The sequence below is a fragment of the Panthera pardus genome, unplaced genomic scaffold (assembly GCF_024362965.1).
Source record: "Panthera pardus isolate Hobbes unplaced genomic scaffold, ASM2436296v1 HiC_scaffold_12, whole genome shotgun sequence".
NCBI lineage: Eukaryota > Metazoa > Chordata > Mammalia > Carnivora > Felidae > Panthera > Panthera pardus.
In genome coordinates, this window is record NW_026526677.1 from 1704094 (window position 1) to 1716215 (window position 12122).

At 49.2% G+C, this 12122-nt stretch overlaps 1 protein-coding gene across 1 annotated transcript in view; it reads right to left on the reverse strand.

The window, feature by feature from the left end:
* Window positions 1-12122, reverse strand: part of PRR33 (proline rich 33) — a 63724-nt gene that overhangs the window by 29725 nt on the left and 21877 nt on the right.

Sequence of the window (12122 nt, forward strand, 5' to 3'; positions counted from 1 at the left end):
GGCACTTGCCAAAAATCAATCCTTATTTCTGAGAACAAAACAAAGGCTCAAGAAACTATAGAAAACTATAAATAAGCACTTCCTTTATCTACATTCGGTGGTGGAACACGAAGTGTTTCAGTCCAAGACAGGAACCAAACGAGAACGCCTGCTTTTACCATTACTCTTCGGCCCTGGACTGGAAACTGAAGACAATGAGAAAGATGTTAAACGGAAATAAGATGTATAACTTCTGGAAAGGAGGAAACCAACTACCACATTCCTAGGAGCCCCGAGAGAGTCAGCGGAAGAACCTTCAGGATAAATGAGAGAACTCAGGAAAGTGGCCAGATGCAAAATACATATTTTAAATCAACATTTTTTATTATTTTCTAGCAACGACCAGAGAGAAGATAAAGTGGAATAAAAATATTATTCTCAAACAAAACAAAACAAAACAAAGAGCGTAAAATACTTAGCAATAACCCTCTTAGGAATGTTCAGGGTCTGTAGGAAGAGAAGGACAAAGTTTAATGAGAAACATAAAAATGAACTTTGAAAAAAGAGAGAGTGAGAGAGAGAGAGAGAGAAAGAAAAAACATAACTTGTTCTTGAGTGGGAAGTTTACCAAAAAAAATCAGTTCTTACCAAATTAATGTATAGGTTTGCCAGATCTTCAACCAAAATTCAAATAGGATTTATTTGGGGAAGAGGGTGAGCCAGGGTGGGGAGGTGGTTGGCAAGATGAATCTCAGATTCATAGAGAAGGAAAAATATGCAGGGATAGCTAAGAAATGTTTGAAATTAAGAGCAGATTTCCAAAGTGAAGGTATTATAGCTGATATGTGTTGAGTACTCCCTGCAGACCCTGGGTCCAGCAAAGTTCCTCTTAGTTTCCTCATGCAATGTTCGCAGTAGACCAAAGAGGCAAATATTCCCATCATTTGTGTTTTCCAGAAGAGCAAACTGACGCTCAGAATGGGTGACGCCAGGTCCTGAGGTCACATAGCCCCTAAACAGTGGACTTAACCGTAGACCATGGATTACGACTTCACGCCCTCTGCCCTCTAAGGTTGTAAAATTTCGCCCAATTCTACAGTACTTATCAGCACGATATCACATATACATGAGCATCTGGAAGCCTCTCAGTCAATGAAAGGGAGGTGGTGAGATGTTTAATAAAAGAGGTTGGGAAAATCAGACGTGCATGTGGAGAAGAAAAGGCAAGGAGATTTTCACTGCATGCCAAATACCAAAATATATGCCGGGAGAATTAGAGAGTTCAGCATGAAAAAAAAATTGTTAAAACTAAACCTAGAGAGAAATGTAGGTACGTGTCTGTCTGCTTTCATGCTGGGGAGAAATTTCTAAGCTCACAAGCAGTGGAAGCATCAGGGAAGAAAGGTAAAGCTCAGTGGATTTCATTACTTGGACATTTTATGTTTCTATATCAAAGATGTTCATCAAAAGGCAGACTTCTTTTCCAGCCAAGACAGAGCAAGAGGGGTCAGATTTATCCTCCTGCCTGAAACAACCTAAAGCAGTGGGGGCGGGGGGAGGAACCGAACAGAAATACACAAAACAATGGTTTCAAGAGAGTGGGCATCAGGCAGTGAACACCTGAGGTCCCAAGGAGATGGGAAACAGTCAGGTTGAGTCCCACAATTGCCTAGTTTGCTTTTTTTGAGAGAGTTTCCAGGCCTCAGGGAAGGAAGGGGGATCTGCAGAGAGGTCCAAGAGGAACTCTGAGTGGACAATATAGAGCTGAGGGTCTGGGGAGACTTAGGCATAGGACTGAGGACCACAAAGGAGAGAGTGCCCAGGAATAGAACCCTGGAGGCCTGCAGAGAGGCCCCTCCAGCATTTACACTGGACAGAAACTGTCCAAGGCTGGAAAGAGAGCCACTGGAAAGGATTGGAGAGACCAGTGCCTGATGTTCACACAAGGCCGGGAAGAGGGTCTGCTCCCAGCAACCAGACCAGAAAAGTGGATAATTCATGGGGCATTGGGTATCAGAAATGTCTTGCCTCGGTAGCGGGAATAATTAACCCTGGATAAATAATGGAGCATTGCTCCAAACCTGCCTTGCAAATCAGAAAAAGCCTGGAAAGGATCAAAATGTGTCCAGATAACTTAACTACACCTCAGAACAAAGCTCTGGAATATATATAGAAATATAAAAATATCCCGCACCCACTGACAGGAAATTCATGATGTCTGGCATCTCATAAAAACTGATCAGACAGGCAAAGAAATAGGAGAATGTGACCCATAAGGAGGAGAAAAACCAATCAAAACCAACTGTGATAAGTTAACACTGTAAACAAAAAACCAGCCAAGGTTGGGCCACAGCTAAAATGCCAACAGAGGAGATAAAAGGGAATAAATAAGACCCTTGAGAATTCAAAAGAAGGCAGAAGAAGGGGGAAATGAGTAGAAAGAACAGGTGAGATGAATAGAAAGCAAGTAACAAGATGATTAACTCACACTCAGCCACACCGATAATCACATTAAATGTAAATGGTCTAAACACCCCAATTAAGAGGCTGAGCTGGTCATATTGGGTTTAAAAAGCAAGACTTCATTATATGCTGCCTACAAGAAACACATATTTTTAAATTTTTTTAAATGTTTGATTGACTTTTGAGAGACAGAGAGAAAAACAGAGTGCGAGTGGGGGAGGGTCAGAGAGAGAGGGAGACACAGAATCCGAAGCAGGCTCCAGGCTCAGAGCTGTCAGCACAGATTCCGATGTGGGGCTCGAACCCACAAACCATGAGATCATGATCTGAGCTAAAGTCGGACGCTTAACCAACTGAACCACCAACGCACCCCAAGAAACACATTTTAACAAACACACCAACTGGTTAAAAGGAATTACAGTTACATGAAGCAACAACCGATAGAACTGAAAGGAGACAGACAAATCCATGGTCCTGGTCAAAGATTTCAACACCTTCTCTCAACAATTAATCCAACAAGTGGGCACAAAATCAGCAAGGACATAGGAGACTTGAACAATACTGCCAACCAACTTGACTTGCTTGGCAGGTATAGAATACTCCACTCAAATATACATCATTTACCCATACAGACTATGTTCTGGGCCATAAGAAAAACTCAATAAGTTGAGAAGGATTCAAGTCACATAAATTATATTCTTTGACCATAGTGAAATTAAGCTAGAAATTAATGACAGAAAGATCCTTGGAAAATTCTCAAATGTTTGGAATCTAAATAACACACTTCTAAATAATTCATGAGTCAAAGAAAAATCAAAAAGGCAATTGATGCTTAGGAAGCATCGTCAACTGAATGAAAATGAAAGCACAGCACAAGGGAACTTGTGGAATGCCACTAACGTGGTCCTGAGGGCGAAATTTACACCACCAAATATCCACCGTAGAAAATAAGAAAGGTCTCAAGTCAATAACCTCAGCTCCCACCTTAAGGAAAATCTAAAAATAAATGCAAATTAAACCCAAGTAAGCACAAGAAAGGAACTAATAGAGATCAAGTGGAAGTCAATGAAATAGAAAACAGAAAAATAACAGAAAAAAAAATTTTTAAATCAAATGAGTGGCACCTGGGTGTCTCAATTGGTTAAGCGGCCACTCTTGGTTTTGGCTCAGGTCATGATCTCTCAGTTCATGAGTTCAAGCCCCTGCTTGGGATTCTCTCTCCCTCTCTTTTTGGCCCTCCCCTGCTTGCTCTCTCTCAAATAGATAAACAAACGTTAAAAAATAAATAAATAAAAATAAAATAAAAACTTGTTTTTTGAGAACATCGATAAAAATTGACAAAACTCTAGTCAATTTAATCAGGAGAAAAAAAAACAGCAGGAATTACCAAAATCAGGACTGAGGAAGGTGACATCACTACAGACTGTACAGATGTCAAAAGATAAAAGAATAATAAGGAAACTTATGAACAACCTCATGCCCACAAATTTGACAGGCTAGATGAAAATGGACACATTTCTTGAAATCAGAACTCACTCAAGAAGAAACAGACAACACAAGCAATCTTACATTGATTAAATGACTCAAAGTGTAGTTAAAGCCTTTCCCACAAAGGAAGCTCTAGGCCTATCTGGGTCCCAACTCTGGGATCTACTATTGGATCTACCAAACATTCAAAGGAAGAAATAATAGCAATAACATACAAATTCTTTTAAAGTTTATTTATTTGGGGGTGGGGGGGGGGGGTGGGAGAGGGGCAGAGAAAGAGGGAGAAAAAGAATCCCAAGCAGCCCCTGTGCCAAGCCTGACTTGGGGCTCGACCCCACCAACCTTGCTGAAATCATGACCTGAACTGAAATCAAGCGTCAGATGCTTAATTGACTGAGCCACCCAGGTGCCCCATACATACAAATTCTTCTAAAAAAAAAAAAGAAATTGAAAAGGATGGAATACTTTCTAACTCATTTTATGAGGCCAGCATTCTCCTGATACCAAAACCAAAGACAATACAAGAAAATTATAGACCACTATCCCGCATAAACATTGATGCAAAAATTCTAAGTAAAATTTTAGCAGGTAGAATTCAACAGTGGATTACATGTCATGGCCAAGTGTGGTTTATCCCAGCAACATGGGTTTGTGTAACATTCAAAACTCAATCAGAGTACTTCACCATTTTAACCAACTAAGAAAGAAGAGCCATAGGATCATCTCAATAGAAGCAGAAAAAGCATTTTGACAAAATTCAACATCTATTTCTGACTTAAAAAGAAAGAAAAGTTCCCGGCAAACCAGGAATAGAGGGGACTCCCTCAACCTAATGATGGGCGTCTAATGGTGAAAGACAAAGGTTTCTCGTCAGAGACAGGAACGAGACAAGGATGTCTGCTCACCACTTGCAGTCGCATCGTACTGGAATTTCTTGCCGGTGCAATTATGCCAGACAGAGTCACACTAATTGTAGGGGGAAAAGGAACGCTGCTTTCCTCACAGACAACCGGATCCTCTAATCCAATGGAATCTATAGGAAAAGCCACAAGAACTGACAAGGGAGTTTACCCAGGTTTCCGGACACAAGGCCGCCATACAAAGTCAGTTGTACTTCTGTCAAATAGCAATGAACTATCAGATATTAACACTTAAAAACACCACTTCCTAATAGTATCAAAAAATAGGGATACATCTGAAAAAGGGCGTGCAAGAGTTACATGTTGAAAATATGAAACACTGCCAAGAGAAGTCAAAGACTTGGATAACAGAGAGCTGTACAGTATTCATGGATTGGAAGGCTTACTCAACACTGTTAAGATGCCGGCTCTCCCCCAGTTTGGCCTATGCATTTAATGCAGTCCCAGTGAAAATCCCAGCATTTTCTTAATGTAGAAATTCACAAGCCTATTCATATGGAAATGCAAAGGACCAAGAGTAGCCAAAACAACCCTGAAAAAGAATAAAGTCAGGCTAACATTCTGAGAATTAGGATAAGTCTAGGGTAACCAAAACAGGGCGATATTGGTATAAAGATATTCCAATAGATCAACAGAGCAAAGTATTCTAGAAATAAACCCACACATATGCAGAAATGATAGCTTTCCTAATAAATCATGTTGAAGCAAGTGGATATCCACACACAAGACAAAAAGATAGAGAAGGAGGAGGAGGAAGGAGGATTATTTGAATTCACATATCATACTATATACAAAATTAACTCAAAATGGATCATAGACTAAATGTAAAACCAGGAATATAAAAACATAGGGGAAGGGGCGCCTGGGTGGCTCAGTCGGTTAAGCGGCCGACTTCAGCTCAGGTCACGATCTCGCGGTCCGTGAGTTCGAGCCCCGCGTCGGGCTCTGTGCTGACAGCTCAGAGCCTGGAGCCCGCTTCCGATTCTGTGTCTCCCTCTCTCTCTGCCGCTCCCCCGTTCACGCTCTGTCTCTCTCTGTCTCAAAAATAAATAAACGTTAAAAAAAAATTTAAAAAAAAAAAAACATAGGGGAAAATGGTTGTGAATATGGATCACCAAAGATTTCCTAGATATAATACCAAAAGCACAATCCCTGAAAAACAAAAATATTGGTGAATTGAAATGCATCCAAAATCTTCAAAATTTGCTCTTCAAATTTCAATGTTTCATTGTAAAGAGAATGAAAACATAAGATGCCAGCTGGGAGAAAACCTTTGCAAAACATGTATTTCGTGAGGGGCTGACCCAGAATATAGAAATAACTCTTACAACTCGGTAACAAGAAAGCAAACCACCCAATTTTTTAAAATGGGCTGAAGAACAGGCACCTCAGTAAACAAGATCTCGGAATAGCAAGTAAGCCACGGTCATCGGCGAGACGCCACGTCAAATCACAGGAACCACCGATAAGAGTGGCTAATATTGAGAAGCCCAGCCATACCAAACACTGGGCAGGATGCAGGGGAACCTCAGGTCGCTGGTGGGAATGTGAAATGATACGGTTCGGCAGTATCCTTTTTCTCGAGAAGTTAAACGTACACCTGCCATGTGATGTGGTCCTTATGTCCAGGCATTTCCCCATGAGAAAATTAAATGTTTGTTCTCACAAAGACTTTCACATGAATGTAAATAGCAGCTTTATTTTTAATCGTCAAAAAAACTGGAAACAACCCAAATGTCCATCAACAGACGAAAGCATAAACAAATTTTGGTCTGTCCATACCATGGCAATCTGGAGGAATGTAGGATCGAGGCAGCATGGATGAATCCCAAAATAGTTATGCTGGGAGAAAGAAACCAGACAGAGAAGAGGAGAAACTATATGCTTCCATTTATAGAAAACTCCAGAAAATGCAAGCTAACCAGGTCATTGGCTGCTTGATGGGGATGGGGAGGGGCACAGGAAGGGAGGAAAGAAGAGATTGCCACAGTCCAAAGATGCTTTTGGGGGCGATGGGCTGGGTCCTCCTTGTGTGTGGACGGCCATCCTCTCCCTATGTCCTCAAGGGGCCGTCCCTCTGTGCCCGTCTGGGTCCTGATCCCTCTTCTTACCAGGACACTGGACACACGGAATCAGGACCCACCCTGGTGACCCCATGTTACCTTAATCACCTCTGTACAGTCCCCGTCTCCAGATATGGTCACATCCTGGGGTGCTGGGGGTCAGAACTCCAACACACGGCCTTGGGAGGGACGGGATTCGGCCCATAGCACACCTTCATGGCAAAAATGAGCAAAAGACATAAACAGACAAGTCACAGACTCAGGAATACGAATGACCAATGAGTGGCCAATGCACAGGAGAGGCAGATACTGGTGAAGACAGACATGTGACACGCCGTCCTGATGCCCAGGTTTGCAAAGGCTTCCGTTTCCTATTATACGCCAGGCCCTGGCAGAGACGCGCCTCCAGGAACAAGGGCAGAGGGAAAGGCAGACACAGGTTCGGCACAGGTGCCAGGGACTCCTGTGGAGGGAACCTCGGTGCTCACGGGGCAGAGTCTCGGAGCCCGGCCGTGAAGGCAGGCATGCCACACGGTGCCATCGTGTGACCAGCCATCCTGACCCACTGTGCTGGCCGGGTGACCTCGGCTCCGGGGAGTGCGGCCTGCTTGGGGCCCCAAAGCCAGGACTGATGCCCGGTGAGGTGCAGGGGAGGGTCCAGAAGACCCTGCGGCCCCGGCCTGGGCTGTCCTGCCTGTGCGGGTACCAGCCTGACCGGCCTGACCATCAGCCAGCAGGGCCGCCTCATACTTATGGAGCCTTCAAACCAGAAGGGAACCCTCTCAACCACACGGGAGGCCCCGAGGCAGGACTGCTCCTGGCGAAGCTCAGGGACGCTGGGCCCTGCTGGATGGCTGGCTGCCTGAGACCCCCGGGGACCGGAAACCCAGGGGGCCCCCATAAGGAGGGCACGCCCGACGGAGGCGGTGAGAGGCATAGGGCCGCTGGAGGCCGCCGGGCGGTGTAGTCAGGAGGAGACGCTGGGGCTGTGGGCTTCAAACAGGGGAGGGGGGCACCAGCCTGGAGAAGCGGTGAGGCCTGGGGGCCCATGCGAGCAGGGAGGCCCCAGCCAGGAGCGGGACAGAGGGACCTGCCGGGAGGACACAGTTGGTGCCTCCCCCGGCACGGAGCCGGGCTGCGATATGGTGATTGACGGCAAATCGACGTTGGGTCGTTGAGATGACCAAAGGCTAATCCTCACAGATACTTGGTCTTTGTCCACGGTGCCTGGCTCGCAGCTCCCGAACCCTTGGGGCGCCCAAGAACAACAGAAGCTTCTTTTGTTACGGGAGCTGGTCCCTGTCTTCGGTCCCACAAGGGTGAAGAGGGTGTCTGGTTCTGTGTAGCAGCGGGGTGACGCGCTAGAGGGAGGCTCCAGAAAGGCCCTAAGGGTGGGGGCTGGGTGCCCAGGAGGACCGTTGGAAGGTTCAGTCCTGCCCCCTGACCTCCGGGGAGGGGAGGGGGCTGGAGATGGGCTCAATCGCCAAAGGCCGATGATTTCATCAGTCAGCCTTCTGCAATGAAGCCTCCGTTAAGAGGAGGGGTTCCGAGAGCCTCCGGGCCGGCGAACACGTGGAGATTTGGGCAGGGGGGGGACCCTCAGAGAGTGTGGAGGCTCCACGCCGCGCCCCCACGCCGGACCCTGCGCACCTCTTCCGCCTGGCCATTCCCGATTATATTCTTTTATAATTAACTGACGATCCAGCGATGGATCCCCAAGGAGGGGGGCGTGGGAGCCTCCAGTTTATAGCCCATCGGTCAGAGGCACAGGTGATAACCTGGTTGGGAGACTGGCCGCTGAAGGGGGGGGGGTCTTCTGGGAGCGGGCCGACTCCAGGTGGACAGGGCGGGATTTGCATTGAGTCATAGGACACCCAGCTGGTGCCCGAGACTGACACACGCCTGGGAATTTGATGATCTTGGCCCTTATGTGGGCCAAGAAACGCCCTGTCCCCTTCCGGAACGTTCTCCATTTCCTATGGTTCCTCATGGGCTTCAGGGGAGGAGGCAGGCTTGCAAGCAAGCAAGCAAGCAAGCAAGCCTCCTCCGGTGTCACTGTGCCACCTCGGGCCTGCGTACAGGGCGTGTCCGCGGTAGGTGGTAGGCACACGGCTCGTAGTTCTGGGCTTTGGAGGCCAGCGCAGGTTAGAGCCAAACCAGGTAGTGGGGTGACCGCTGTGCCTGCTTCTACAAAGCAGCTCAAAAGCAACAGAATATAAATAAAGAAAAAGTCGAAAGGTCGATGGCATCTCAGTGCCCCCAACCAGCCCCTCTACACCCTCTTCTCAACTCTGTCCTTCCCCACCTGGCTCTCTTGCTCCCCAGGGTCACCTAGGGCTGGTTCATGGGTATCTCTCTGCCCAGAACCCTGCTTCTGGGGACCCAGGGTGAGAGCCGGTCCCCTCCTCCCGCCAGAAGCCTTCTGAACCCCATCCCCCACCCCCACCGCTCCTGCCCTTGGGGGAGCCCTTCTGTGCAGGTGGGGTGACAGAGGGTCAGGCTCCCTTCATGCAGGTGATGAGGGGCTTCTGAGGGCCAGCGGCTTAGCCACGCCACCACCAGACCTTTTCACTTGAAATGCCTCTCAGGGAGGCTCTCTGACCCCTCCTTCCAAACTGCAGTCCCCTCCCACCTCCTGTTACCTCCCCACATGCGTCTCCAAGAGCATCTGATGTTCGTCACTTGTTGACTTGGGGGACAATAACCACGGAGGCAAAGGATTTGTCGGTTTAGTGCTTTTGTCTGTGTCCTCAACCCCTGGAAAGATGCTGGACGCACGGTCGTTCCCGGCAAATATGGGTGGAACGAACGAGTGAGAGTGCGTGAGTGAGTGAGTGCACACACGGCCTCTCTCCTGCCTCCTACCCAGCCGGAAGTCACTCCAAGCTCACCCCATCCTTCCCCCGTAGCCCAGGGTGTCCACGGCTCTCTGAAAAAAGCCCCATCGCCCCAGCCCAGCCTGGAAAACTCAGCACGTGAGTGGACACACGTGTGAGACTAGAAGAAGCATGTTCCCACACACCGGTCAGAATGGCCCAAGTCCGGAATACCGACAGCACTAAATGTCGCCCGAGATGCGGAGTGGCAGGAACCCTCTCGCTGCCGCTGGGAAATGCAGGAGGACGGGGCGGCCGCCCTGGAAGCCAGGCTGTGGTTTCTCTTCATGGTTATGGGGCCATGAAAAGACAGAGAGGACCCTTAAATGGATCTTAAGGGCAAGCGGCCAATCCGAAAGGACAGCATGCTGTAGGACTCCAACACCGTGACACTCTGAAAAAGGCAAAACGCTGGAAAGTGTAAAAAAAGATCAGTGGTTGCCAGGGGGTTGCAAAGCACAGAGAATTCGGGCCATGAAACTACTCCGTATATGACCCTGTCCTGGTGGATGCTTGTCCTTATACATTCGTCTAAACCCACAGAATGTACAACATCAGGAAGGAATCCTAATGGCAATGGTGGACTTCAGTTAATAGCAAGGTGTCAGTATGGCTCCGTCACTTGTAACAAGTGTCCCAGCTCATGCAGCGTGTTAAAAAAAGGGGCAATCCATGGGGGAGCGGAGGGGCACATACTAGAATTTCTGGGTATTTTCTGCAAACCTGAAATTGCTCTAAAAAATAGTGTCTATTAAAAACAAAACGAGACAAAGTTATCAGCGTTTCAAATTTAACTGGGCATCTTCCATTTTATGTGGCAGTCCCACCCCAGGGAAGGCATGTGGCCAGTGATGGGGTAGGTCTGATGACACCAGGGAGGGAGGAAGGGGGAAGGTGCACGCAGGTGCCCCAGGCTGCAAGACCAGCCTCTGCACCCAGAAATCCCAGGCCTGATGGGGAGGAATCCCACTGGCAGATAATCAGAGAGATGGGACGGAGTGTTGAGGGCTCTGCACCATGGAGACCGCATCCCTGCCCTCACCCTCCTCCACGACCCTCAGCGACCTGCTCAGATGTGATCCCTCTCCTTGGAGCAGCAGGTGGCCCCCTCCAACCCATCAGAGTCGGCCAACTGCCTTCCCCCGTCAGCCACACACACCGTGGGCCTGCCTTCCAGCCACATCTCTGAGGGCGCGTCACACCCAACATCATGCCTTGAAGTTCAAACACGTCCTGAGGCGGCGCTGACCAGAAGTCTCCTGGCCCCGAGATCCCCATTCTCCAGCTCCATGCCCCTCCCTGCCACCCAGCATGCCCCCTCCCCACTGACTTCTTCCTACAGAGGGCCTGGAGCCCTGTCCTTCTCTGCGCCTCCCCAGAAGGCAGGACTGTCTCGGCTAATGTCCCTAGCGGCCACTCACCTTCAGTAGCTTCGTCCTAGGCGAACCCACTTATGCCAAACACACGGACAAGGAGGGCGCCCCAGCCGCTCTCCGTGACCCAGGCCCTCCTCTCCGAAGCCTGGGACAGCCGGCAGGGCCAGCCTCCTTGCTGCCTGAACCGTGGTCACCCTGGAGGCAAGGCTCTTCTGCTACTTCCTGGGGGTCCCTTCTCTCCCCCACAGATTGCTGGCACTTCCCTCTTGCCCTCCCGGCTCTGAGGCTCTGAGGAGGATTGAAGTTGCTGTTGGTGCAAAGAGAACAGGCCACTCAGGTGGGGGAGAGGCAGCTAAAGGGATTGACGAATGGCCAAAAGCCGTGGGGCATAGGAAACCGGGGAAGAGCGGGGCCTGGGGGCTGGAGGAGGGAGGCTGCAGCCTGGTCCCCCCACATAGGTCTGCATGCTGTTGGTGGGGAGGGGGCAGTGGGTCCCGCATGTGCCCTACGGAGTCGGGGATCCCCTGGATGAGGGCTGTGTGGGAAGCTGTAAGGGGGAAGGGGTCACAGGAGATGGGGAGAGCAGCCTGGTGCTGGCCAGAAGGGCTGTGAGGGGCCTTGGAGCTTGAGATCTGGGAGGGGACAAAGCCACCGCAGCCAGATGGAGATAGGGGCCTTAGACAAGGGCCACTCACCCGCCCCTTCCCCCATCTCCGACCTTAGCTGGCTGGCCATGGCCTACAGTTGCATGTGGGGTAGTGCGGGGTGCAGAGGGGTGTGGAGGGGGGGACACGTGGGACTAAGGGCGTGCTGTAGGCCATGGGTAGGGTGAGAGAGGATTGGGGCAAGATGCGTTCTGGATACTTGGAGGGTGCGCGGGACTTGGGAGGGACCCAGGGACATGAGGGATTCTGGGCTCTTACAGGGTGTGCAGGACAAGGAGTTCAGGCTGGGTAG